We start from the raw sequence: 12,392 nt of genomic DNA, 5'->3' as shown, positions 1-12,392 counted from the left end.
TTGTAACAGCAAGACTTTTGACAAGAGGAATTTCTGCATGTCTACCCTTTCAAAGTCTATTTGATCAAATAAATGCCAATGATTTTACAAGAATTTCAAGTGTTTTGGAAGATTGATAATACTGAAGCAGATTTTCTCAGAGAAATGCACTAGTTCCCCCTTGGTTACACATTTATTGTTCAGCTTTTGAGTTGGCAGAACATAGGGCGTCAGGTAGCCTTGTGGTTAGAGCATTGGGCCAGTTACCGAAAGGTTGCTAGCGTCAGATCCCTGAACAAATATGTTGTTATGCTCCTGAACAAGGTAGTTAACCCACTGTTCCTAAGCTGTCATTGTAAATAAGAATTTGTTCTGAACTGACTTGTCTAGGAAAATAAATAAAATAACCAGAGCTTGACTCTAATACAATAGTTGCTGCATAGACTGTCAGATAACCAGATGTTCTCTATTAATTTAGTTAGATTGGTAAGAGCTTATTAGCAGCAAGGGAAAACACATAGAGGATAATTAGCTATCTGCAGCTAGATCAACCCTCTGAGATGCTTTCTATATTTTTTTTCTATATTTTTTCATTTCACCTTTATTTAACCAGGTAGGCAAGTTGAGAACAAGTTCTCATTTACAATTGCGACTTGGCCAAGATAAAGCAAAGCAGTTTGACACATACAACGACACAGGGTTACACATGGAGTAAAACAAACAGTAATACAGTATAAACAAGTCTATATACGATGTGAGCAAATGAGGTGAGAGAAGGGATGTAAAGGCAAAAAAAGGCCATGGTGGCAAAGTAAATACATTATAGCAAGTAAAACACTGGAATGGTAGATTTGCAGTGGAAGAATGTGCAAAGTAGAAGTAAAAAATGATGGGGTGCCAAGGAGCTAAATAAATAAATAAAATAATTACAGTAGGGAAAGAGGTAGTTGATTGGGCTAAATTATAGGTGGGCTATGTACAGGTGCAGTAATCTGTGAGCTGCTCTGACAGTTGGTGCTGAAAGCTAGTGAGGGAGATAAGTGTTTCCAGTTTCAGAGATTTTTGTAGTTCGTCCCAGTCATTGGCAGCAGAGAACTGGAAGGAGAGGCGGCCAAAGAAAGAATTGGTTTTGGGGGTGACCAGAGAGATATACCTGCTGGAGCGCGTGCTACAGGTGGGTGATGCTATGGTGACCAGCGAGCTGAGATAAGGGGGGACTTTACCTAGCAGGGTCTTGTAGATGACATGGAGCCAGTGGGTTTGGCGACGAGTATGAAGCGAGGGCCAGCCAACGAGAGCGTACAGGTCGCAATGGTGGGTAGTATATGGGGCTTTGGTGACAAAACGGATTGCACTGTGATAGACTGCATCCAATTTGTTGAGTAGGGTATTGGAGGCTATTTTGTAAATGACATCGCCAAAGCCGAGTATTGGTAGGGTGGTCAGTTTTACAAGGGTATGTTTGGCAGCATGAGTGAAGGATGCTTTGTTGCGAAATAGGAAGCCAATTCTAGATTTAACTTTGGATTGGAGATGTTTGATGTGGGTCTGGAAGGAGAGTTTACAGTCTAACCAGACACCTAGGTATTTGTAGTTGTCCACGTATTCTAAGTCAGAGCCGTCCAGAGTAGTGATGTTGGACAGGCGGGCAGGTGCAGGCAGCGATCGGTTGAAGAGCATGCATTTAGTTTTACTTGTATTTAAGAGCAATTGGAGGCCACGGAAGGAGAGTTGTATGGCATTGAAGCTTGCCTGGAGGGTTGTTAACACAGTGTCCAAAGAAGGGCTAGAAGTATACAGAATGGTGTTGTCTGCGTAGAGGTGGATCAGAGACTCACCAGCAGCAAGAGCGACATCATTGATGTATACAGAGAAGAGAATCGGTCCAAGAATTTAACCCTGTGGCACCCCCATAGAGACTGCCAGAGGTCCGAACAGCAGACCCTCCGATTTGACACACTGAACTCTATCAGAGAAGTAGTTGGTGAACCAGGCGAGGCAATCATTTGAGAAACCAAGGCTGTCGAGTCTGACGATGAGGATGTGGTGATTGACAGAGTCGAAAGCCTTGGCCAGATCAATGAATACGGCTGCACAGTAATGTTTCTTATCGATGGCGGTTAAGATATCGTTTAGGACCTTGAGCGTGGCTGAGGTGCACCCATGACCAGCTCTGAAACCAGATTGCATAGCAGAGAAGGTATGGTGAGATTCGAAATGGTCAGTAATCTGTTTGTTGACTTGGCTTTCGAAGACCTCAGAGTAGGATAGGGTAGGATAGATATAGGTCTGTAGTAGTTTGGGTCAAGAGTGTCCCCCCCTTTGAAGAGGGGGATGACCGCAGCTGCTTTCCAATCTTTGGGAATCTCAGACGACACGAAAGAGAGGTTAAACAGGCTAGTAATAGGGGTGGCAACAATTTCGGCAGATATATTAGATATTAGATAGATTTTAGAAAGAAAGGGTCCAGATTGTCTAGCCCGGGTGATTTGTAGGGGTCCAGATTTTGCAGCTCTTTCAGAACATCAGCTGACTGGATTTGGGAGAAGGAGAAATGGGGAAGGCTTGGGCGAGTTGCTGTGGGGGGTGCAGTGCTGTTGACCGGGGTAGGAGTAGCCAGGTGGAAAGCATGGCCAGCCGTAGAAAAATGCTTATTGAAATTCTCAATTATAGTGTATTTATCAGTGGTGACAGTGTTTCCAATCTTCAGTGTAGTGGCAAGCTGGCAGGAGGTGTTCTTGTTCTCCATGGACTTTACAGTGTCCCAAAACTTTTTTGAGTTGGTGTTGCAGGAAGCAAATTTCTGCTTGAAAAAGCTAGCCTTGGCCTCCCGGGTGGCGCAGCGGTTAAGGGCGCTGTACTGCAGCGCCAGCTGTGCCATCAGAGTCCCTGGGTTCGCGTCCAGGCTCTGTCGTAACCGGCCGCGACCGGGAGGTCCGTGGGGCTACGCACAATTGGCCTAGCGTCGTCCGGGTTAGGGAGGGCTTGGTCGGTAGGGATGTCCTTGTCTCATCGTGCACCAGCGACTCCTGTGGCGGGCCGGGCGCAGTGTGCGCTAACCAAGGTTGCCAGGTTCACGGTGTTTCCTCCGACACATTGGTGCGGCTGGCTTCCGGGTTGGATGCGCGCTGTGATAAGAAGCAGTGCGGCTTGGTTGGGTTGTGTATCGGAGGACGCATGACTTTCAACCTTCGTCTCTCCCAAGCCCGTACGGGAGTTGTAGTGATGAGACAAGATAGTAGCTACCACAACAATTGGATACCACGAAATTGGGGAGAAAAATGGGTAAAAATTCAAACAAATAAAAAAAGCTAGCCTTGGCTTTTCTAACTGCCTGTGTTAATGGTTTCTAGCTTCCCTGAACAGCTGCATATCACGGGGGCTGTTCGATGCTAATGCAGAACGCCATAGGATGTTTTTGTGTTGGTTAAGGGCAGTCAGGTCTGGGGAGAACCAAGGGCTATATCTGTTCCTGGTTCTAAATGTCTTGAATGGGGCATGCTTATTTAAGATAGTTAGGAAGGCATTTAAAAAAAATAACCAGGCATCCTCTACTGACGGGATGAGATCAATATCCTTCCAGGATACCCCGGCCAGGTCGATTAGAAAGGCCTGCTCGCTGAAGTGTTTCAGGGAGCGTTTGACAGTGATGACTGGAGGTCGTTTGACCGCTGACCCATTACGGATGCAGGCAATGAGGCAGTGATCGCTGAGATCTTGGTTGAAGACAGCAGAGGTGTATTTAGAGGGCAAGTTGGTTAGGATGATATCTATGAGGGTGCCCGTGTTTAAGGCTTTGGGGAGGTACCTGGTAGGTTCATTGATAATTTGTGTGAGATTGAGGGCATCAAGCTTAGATTGTCGGATGGCTGGGGTGTTAAGCATGTTCCAGTTTAGGTCGCCTAGCAGCACGAGCTCTGAAGATAGATGGGGGGCAATCAGTTCACATATGGTGTCCAGAGCACAGCTGGAGGCAGAGGGTGGTCTATAGCAGGCGGCAACGGTGAGAGACTTGTTTTTAGAGAGGTGGATTTTTAAAAGTAGAAGTTCAAATTGTTTGGGTACAGACCTGGATAGTAGGACAGAACTCTGCAGGCTATCTTTGCAGTAGATTGCAACACCGCCCACTTTTGCAGTTCTATCTTGTCTGAAAATGTTGTAGTTTGGGATGAAAATTTCAGAATTTTTGGTGGTCTTCCTATGCCAGGATTCAGACACAGCTAGAACATCCGGGTTGGCAGAGTGTGCTAAAGCAGTGAATAAAACAAACTTAGGGAGGAGGCTTCTAATGTTAACATGCATGAAACCAAGGCTATTACGGTTACAGAAGTCATCAAAAGAGAGCGCCTGGGGAATAGGAGTGGAGCTAGGCACCGCAGGGCCTGGATTCACCTCTACATCGCCAGAGGAACAGAGGAGGAGTAGGATAAGGGTATGGCTAAAAGCAATAAGAATTGGTCGTCTAGAACGTCTGGAACAGAGAGTAAAAGGAGGTTTCTGGGGGCGATAAAATAGCTTCAAGGTATAATGTACAGACAAAGGTATGGTAGGATGTGAATACAGTGGAGGTAAACCTAGGTATTGAGTGATGATGAGAGAGATATTGTCTCTAGAAACATCATTGAAACCAGGAGATGTCATCGCATGTGTGGGTGGTGGAACTAATAGGTTGGATAAGGTATAGTGAGCAGGACTAGAGGCTCTACATTGAAATAAGCCAATAAACACTAACCAGAACAGCAATGGACAAGGCATATTGACATTAAGGAGAGGCATGCTTAGTCGAATGATCAAAAGGGTCCAGAAAGTAGTGAGGTTGGTTGGGGTCACGGCGATTCAGACAGCTAGCCGGGCCATCGGTAGCAAGCTAGCATAGGATGGAGGTCTGTTTTTAGCCACCTCGTGCATTTCCGTCAGTAGGATTAGTGGGGTTCCTTGTGGTAGCGGGGATCAATCCAATTCGCAAAAAAAAATAGATATAGTTATAGAAGCCCAAGAAGAAAAAAAAAACATTATACATTTTTTTTGTCCGATAGGTCTATTCAGATAGCAGCCGATAAGACAGCTAACGATTAGCGGACCGCAGATGGAAGTTCAGGTAACGTCGCGACGGAGGAGCCAGCCGGATAACTCCCTTGGGTAGATAACGTCAGTACTCCAGTTGTGATGGCCCGGTGGGGCTCCACGTTGGCAGTAAAACGGGTCCGGATAGGTGATTGTAGCCCAGGAGTGACTGATGGAACTCTTCAGCTGGCTAGCTCCGGAATAATTGATGTTTGCTCCGGAATCGACGTAAGCCGATAGTCACATGGATAGCAGCTAGCTAGCTGCGAGATCCAGGTATAAATGTCCAGAGTTAGCGGTTGAAATCCGGGGACATGGAGAGAAAAATAGGTCCGGTATGTTCCGGTCCGAGCCGCGCCGTACAAAACTGCCGATAGATTTTCGAGCTAAAGGATAACTGATGACCACAAACCGTGGTTAGCTGAATACTAATGATTAGCCAGTAAAGAAGCTAACTATCTTCTGGTTAGCTTCAGGCTAGCTTCTGGCTAGCTTCTGGCAGGCTTCTGGTTAGCTTCTATGGATTACAGATTTGAGGTAAATAATACTTTCTTTTTTTAAAATATAAATTGGTGAGGCGGGTTGCAGGAGAGTGTTTTGAAGATGAGTTTATGGAAAAAAAAAATATATATAACAAGGAAGAAAGTTGTAAATATATATGTATATATATGTATATACACGGGACACGACAAGACGAGGACAAAAGGCGTCTGACTGCTATGTCATCTTGGAGCATTTTGTTGAAAATATAAGGTCCAACAGTTGACAGTGTATGTCAGAGCAAAAAACCAAGCCATGAGGTCAAAGGAATTGTCCGTAGAGCTCAGAGACATGATTGTGTCAAGGCACAGATCTGGTGAAGGGTACCAAAACATTTCTGCAATATTGAAGGTCCCCAAGGACACAGTGGCCTCCATCATTCTTAAACGGAAGAAGTTTGGAACCACCAAGACTCTTCCTAGAGCTGGCCACCAGGCTAAACTGAGCAATCGGGGGAGAAGGGCTTTGGTCAATTCAAAATAGCTCTACTCTGAGAACTACTTTTAATCACAGAGTGGAAAACATAGAACCATACTGTGTTGATCACAATTATGGGTGTATTCTGGAATAAGACAAACCTATACATAGAGTTGGAGTCTGAGTGTGTGTACACACAGCCACCTCTTTAACCACTCTTCAAAATATTTGGCAGCCTTTGAGATGGAGAGGCAGGAGAAGGAGTGACAGAACAAGAGTATAATAAAAGCATGACTTCTCTCCCACTCCTGCTCACAGCAGCAGTGCAGTGGAGTATCTTCAACAGCCATAGGCCCAGGGATTTCACATCACATTCCATGATGCAATGCAGAATACGGCTTCACACAGAACAATCACCAAACCCATAAGATAACACTTCGCACAGCACAGCCAAACATCATGTATCACATGAAGAGAAATGTGTGTTCTCCGGACGAGATGCCTTGTCACGGACCTGCTGTTTCGATCTTCGCTCTATCTCTCCCTCTCCCCCACCTCTCTCTCTCTCTCTCTCTCTCTCTCTCTCTCTCTTGCAATGCATGCTGGGAGTTTTTTGGAGTTTGAGTGTTTGGTGTGGAGGGCTCTATCCTAACTAACTTTCTTTGATTATTTTCTTTACATGTTATTTTCTATGGTGGAGGGTTAATGCAATATTGTTTTAGGGGTATCCACAGTTTTTTCAAAGTTAGGGTGGAAGAGGACAGAGTAACTTTCCTGGGGTTTGGAAGGTGTGGTGTTTTTATTCTTTGTCCCCAACTCTCTAGGCGACCAGTTTTGATAGCCTTTAGCCGCACCCTCATACTACTCCTCCTTTGTTCCACGGGTGATGTGGAGGTAAACCCAGGCCCTGCATGTCCCCAGGCACCCTCATTTGTTGACTTCTGTGATTGCATTGGTTTCATGCATGTCAACATCAGAAGCCTCCTCCCTAAGTTTGTTTTACTCACTGCTTTAGCACACTCTGCCAACCCTGATGTCCTTGCCGTGTCTGAATCCTGGCTTAGGAAGGCCACCAAAAATTCTGAGATTTCCATACCCAACTATAACATTTTCCGTCAAGATAGAACTGCCAAAGGGGGAGGAGTTAGTCTGCAAAGTAATGTCATACTTTCCAGGTCCATACCCAAACAGTTCAAACTACTAATTTTAAAAATTACTCTCTCCAGAAATAAGTCTCTCACTGTTGACGCCTGCTACCAACCCCCCTCAGCTCCCAGCTGTGCCCTGGACACCATTTGTGAATTGATCGCCCCCACATCTAGCTTCAGAGTTTGTTCTGTTAGGTGACCTAAACTGGGATATGCTTAACACCCCGGCAGTCCTACAATCTAAGCTAGATGCCCTCAATCTCACACAAATAATCAAGGAACCCACCAGGTACATCCCTGCATCTGTAAACAAGGGCACCCTCATAGATGTTATCCTGACCAACTGGCCCTCCAAATACACCTCCGCTGTCTTCAATCAGGATCTCAGCGATCACTGCCTCATTGCCTGTATCCGCTACGGGTCCGCAGTCAAACGACCACCCCTCATCACTGTCAAACGCTCCCTAAAACACTTCTGCGAGCAGGCCTTTCTAATCGACCTGGCCCGGGTATCCTGGAAGGATATTGACCTCATCCTGTCAGTTGAGGATGCCTGGTCATTCTTTAAAAGTAACTTCCTCACCATCTTAGATAAGCATGCTCCGTTCAAAAAATGCAGAACTAAGAACAGATATAGCCCTTGGTTTACTCCAGACCTGACTGCCCTCGACCAGAACAAAAACATCCTGTGGCGGACTGCAATAGCATCGAATAGTCCCCACGATATGCAACTGTTCAGGGAAGTCAGGAACCAATACACGCAGTCAGTCAGGAAAGCAAAGGCTAGCTTTTTCAAGCAGAAATTAGCATCCTGCTCTAACTCCAAAAAGTTCCGGGACAACTGTAAAGTCCATGGAGAACAAGAGCACCTCCTCCACAATGCCCACTGCAATGAGGCTAGGTACCACGGTCACCACCGATAAATCCATGATAATTGAAAACTTCAACAAGCATTTCTCAACGGCTGGCCATGCCTTCCTCCTGGCTACTCCAACCTCCTGGCTACTCCAACCCCCCCCCCCCCGCAGCTACTCGCCCAAGCCTTCCCAGCTTCTCCTTTACCCAAATCCAGATAGCAGATGTTCTGAGATCCCCAAGGATTGGAAAGCTGCCGCAGTCATCCCCCTCTTCAAAGGGGGAGACACCCTGGACCCAAACTGTTACAGACCTATATCCATTCTGCCCTGCCTATCTAAGGTCTTTGAAAGCCAAGTCAACAAACAGATCACTGACCATCTCGAATCCCACCGTACCTTCTCCGCTGTGCAATCTGGTTTCCGAGCCGGTCACGGGTGCACCTCAGCCACGCTCAAGGTACTAAACGATATCATAACCGCCATCGATAAAAGACAGTACTGTGCAGGGCCGTCTTCATCGACCAGGCCAAGGCTTTCGACTCCTTCAGTCACCATATTCTTATCGGCAGACTCAGTAGCCTCGGTTTTTCTAATGACTGCCTTGCCTGGTTCACCAACTACTTTGCAGACAGAGTTCAGTGTGTCAAATTGGAAGGCATGTTGTCCGGTCCTCTGGCAGTCTCTATGGGGGTGCTACCGATCCTCGACTTCGGCGATGTCATCTACAAAATAGCTTCCAATACTCTACTCAGCAAACTGGATGCAGTTTATCACAGTGCCATCCGTTTTGTTACTAAAGCACCTATACCACCCACCACTGCGACCGTGTATGCTCTAGTCGGCTGGCCCTCGCTACATAATCTTCGCCAGACCCACTGGCTCCAGGTCATCTACAAGTCCATGCTATGTAAAGCTCCGCCTTATCTCAGTTCACTGGTCACGATGGCAACACCCACCCGTAGCACACGCTCTCCAGCAGGTGTATCTCACTGATCATCCCTAAGCCAACACCTCATTTGGCCGCCTTTCTTCCAGTTCTCTGCTGCCTGTGACTGGAACGAATTGCAAAAATCTATGAAGTTGGAGACTTTTATCTCCCTCACCAACTTTAAACATCTGCTATCTGAGCAGCTAACCGATCACTGCAGCTGTACATAGTCCATCGATATATAGCCCACCCAATTTACCTACCTCTTCCCCATACCGTTTTTATTTATTTACTTTTACTGCTCTTTTGCACACCAGTATCTCTACCTGCACATGACCATGCTGATCATTTATCACTCCAGTGTTATCTGCTAAATTGTAATTATTCGCCTACCTCCTCATGCCTTTTGCACACAATGTATATAGACTATTTTTTTCTACTGTGTTATTGACTTGTTTATTGTTTACTCCACGTGTAACTCTGTGTTGTTGTCTGTTCAAACTGCTATGCTTTATCTTGGCCAGGTCGCAGTTGTAAACGAGAACTTGTTCTCAACTACCGACCTGGTTAAATAAAGGGTGAAATAAAATAAAAAATAAAATCAGGCACTTTTTTTCAGAAAAACGATGGCAGTGTCCTATCATTGCTCTTCTACCATCTATCCCATATCTGCACCTCCCTCTTCCATCAAAAACAAGTTACCTGGTTAAAGTTAGTTAGCCTAGGGGTTAGGGTTAAGGTTAGAGTTAAGTTTAGGAGTTAGGTTAAAGGGTTAAGGTTAGAGTTAGGGAAGGGTTGCTAAGTAGTTACAAAGTAGCTAAAAGTAGTAAGTAGTTGAAAGTTTGCTAATTAGCTAAAGTCCTCTGTGATGAGATTCAAAAATCATAACCTTTGGATCGTTAGAACATCCGTGTTATACTGTATGCCCACCCCTCCACCCTGACCAACCACCCTACTTTCGTTTTTGCCTTAAATAACCATTTGTCTTATATAACCATACCAAACATAACATATTATACTAATTTGAGTGTCCCGGATTTACATTTACTATGTTACGTCTAGTCTATGAGATCAGGCTGATCACAGACATGAACAGAGTAACAGGTCATTGTAGTTATGAGTGTGAGGGATTGGAGGATTTCACTGTGGGTCAATGCAGAGCTAAGCATGAAGGGGTTTTTGTGGCATGACATAAAATCAGAAACCACAGCACAGAGGAACCTCTGAGGGTCATAATGGCTGGTCCCATTAAACCTGGGGAGGAGGAGTTTGAGCAGACCTCAGAGGACAGGAGCTGTCATGGTGTTAAGGACAGTAGATGAATCACACCGCAACTTTTTGCTCTTGTTCCCTGTGTGTGTGGTGTGTGTCCTGTGTGTGTGTGTCTGACAGAGGTAGAAAGTGATGAAATACAGAATTGTGCATTCGTTTTTTGTAGCTTTTTATTATTGTAATAGATCATTTTCATCCCTAGCTTTTTAAGAATGAGGGCAAGATGAAGTCAAATTTCTCAAACAAGAAACATGGTTGACTGTTTCCCTTCAGTCGATTTCTCATTCTCTTGTAAAATAGCAATGACGCAAGCGCTCTGATCTAGAAGCCAGTGAAAGCGAGAGGTTTTACAGCTAGTTTGTTCAGCTCAGGAAAGCGCCACGGCAGCACTTTGGAGTGTAGCATTGTGTTTTGATATCCTCATCTCCTTTGACAGTGTCTCCCGCATTCCGACAGAGCAGATAAAGCAGTACTGGGTAGAGCTGGTGGGGCTTTCAGAGTCAGTTTCATCTTTCTGCTCAGGCACAGGGCAGGCATCCTATGACTGTTATCTCAGGAGTGCCTGATTTACCTCTGAACGGTGTCAAATGTGAGAGAAAGTGGGATCCGGTGCTCTTTTACCGTTGTATGGATGTCTCTCTTGACGAAGAAAAGCCTTGCCAATGAGAACCTTATTCCAGTCAGAGAGATATTTCAATATTTGTGTTGACACATACCCTACTGCTTCAGTCAGGATAGCATCACGGCTGGGGATTTGTTGTCCATCTGTCTGAGACGGAGATACTGTTGAGCAGAATACATTTAGAGGTACATTGGGAAAGAAAATCCTGCATGTATGAAAAAGCCCACCCTGTGGGTGTCACAACATCTGCGGAAGTCGAAGCCTCTCCTTGTTCGGGCGGTGCTCGGCGGTCGACGTCACCGGTTCTTCTAGCCATCATTGATCCATTTTTCATTTTCCATTGGTTTTATCTTGTCTTACTATACACCTGGTTTCAATCCCATTCATTACCTGTTGTGTATTTAACCGTCTGTTTTCCCTCATGTCTTTGTCAGAGATTGTTTTAATGTTCAGTATTCGTGTTTTGTATTTGGTGCGCGACGGGTCCTCGTACCCACTTTTTTTCATTGTATTTCATGTTTTGGAGTTGTTTTAAGTTTTAATTATCCTGCGCCTGACTTCCCTGCCACCTATAAACACACTGTGATAGAACTCCGACCAAAATGAAGTCAGCAGGAGAAGGTACCCCCCAGCCGTGGAGGTGGAGGAGCGCGTCATGGAACATATGGCGATGATTTCCAAAACTGAGCGCAGCCATGGATCGCGTTGTCCAGAATATGGACCGCTGGGAGACCACAGGGAGTTTTTCCAGCGCCTCTACCAGGACAAACCGGGTCTACCCTGAACACCCCTTTCCCACCTGAACCTAGCAGGATCCATCTATCCATACCACAAGGATATGACGGGATGCTGCCGGATGCCAGGGTTTCCTCCTAAACTAAGCATGTACCTGGCCACGGTCCACCCAGCTCCATCGACCGTGAGAAGAGTTTCGCCCTCGTTTCGTGCCTCACCGGGAAAGCCCTGCGTGGGCCAGAGCTGTGTGTGGAGGGGAGTATGCGAAGTTGGACGATTTTGAGGAGTTCACCCGCTGTTTCCGGACAGTATTCGACCACCCCCCGAGGGCAGAGCGGCGGGTGAGCGCCTCTACCATCTGAGGCAGGAGATGAGGACGCACAGAAGTTTGAGCTGGAGTCTAGGACCCTGGCTGCCGGCGCTGGATGGAGCAACAGGGCCCTGATCGACAATTACCAGCCGCTGTAGTCTATGGGAGGACGTCCGTCGGGAGCTGGTCTGCAGAGACACCACCGCACCTTCGACCAGCTGGTGGACCTGTCCATCCGGCTGGACAACCTGCTGGCTACTCGCGGACGTCCAGATCGGGGTCTGGTTGTTCCATCCTCCCGCACACCCTCTCCGATACCCATGGAGCTGGGAGGTGCGTGGTCACAGGGAGACCGGAGGGGGTTCCCTCTCGTGCACCATATGTGGCCGCAGAGGTCACACTGCTGGTCGGTGCCGGTTGGTTCCTCTGGGAATCGAGGTAGCAGACAGGGCACTCTGGCGTCACCCCAGGTGATAGGCACCATTCTCATCCAGAGCCCTCTGTTGCACATATGTTTGTC

The sequence above is a fragment of the Oncorhynchus mykiss genome, unplaced genomic scaffold (assembly GCF_013265735.2).
Source record: "Oncorhynchus mykiss isolate Arlee unplaced genomic scaffold, USDA_OmykA_1.1 un_scaffold_195, whole genome shotgun sequence".
Taxonomy (NCBI): domain Eukaryota; kingdom Metazoa; phylum Chordata; class Actinopteri; order Salmoniformes; family Salmonidae; genus Oncorhynchus; species Oncorhynchus mykiss.
Note: the sequence above shows the minus strand (reverse complement) of the source record.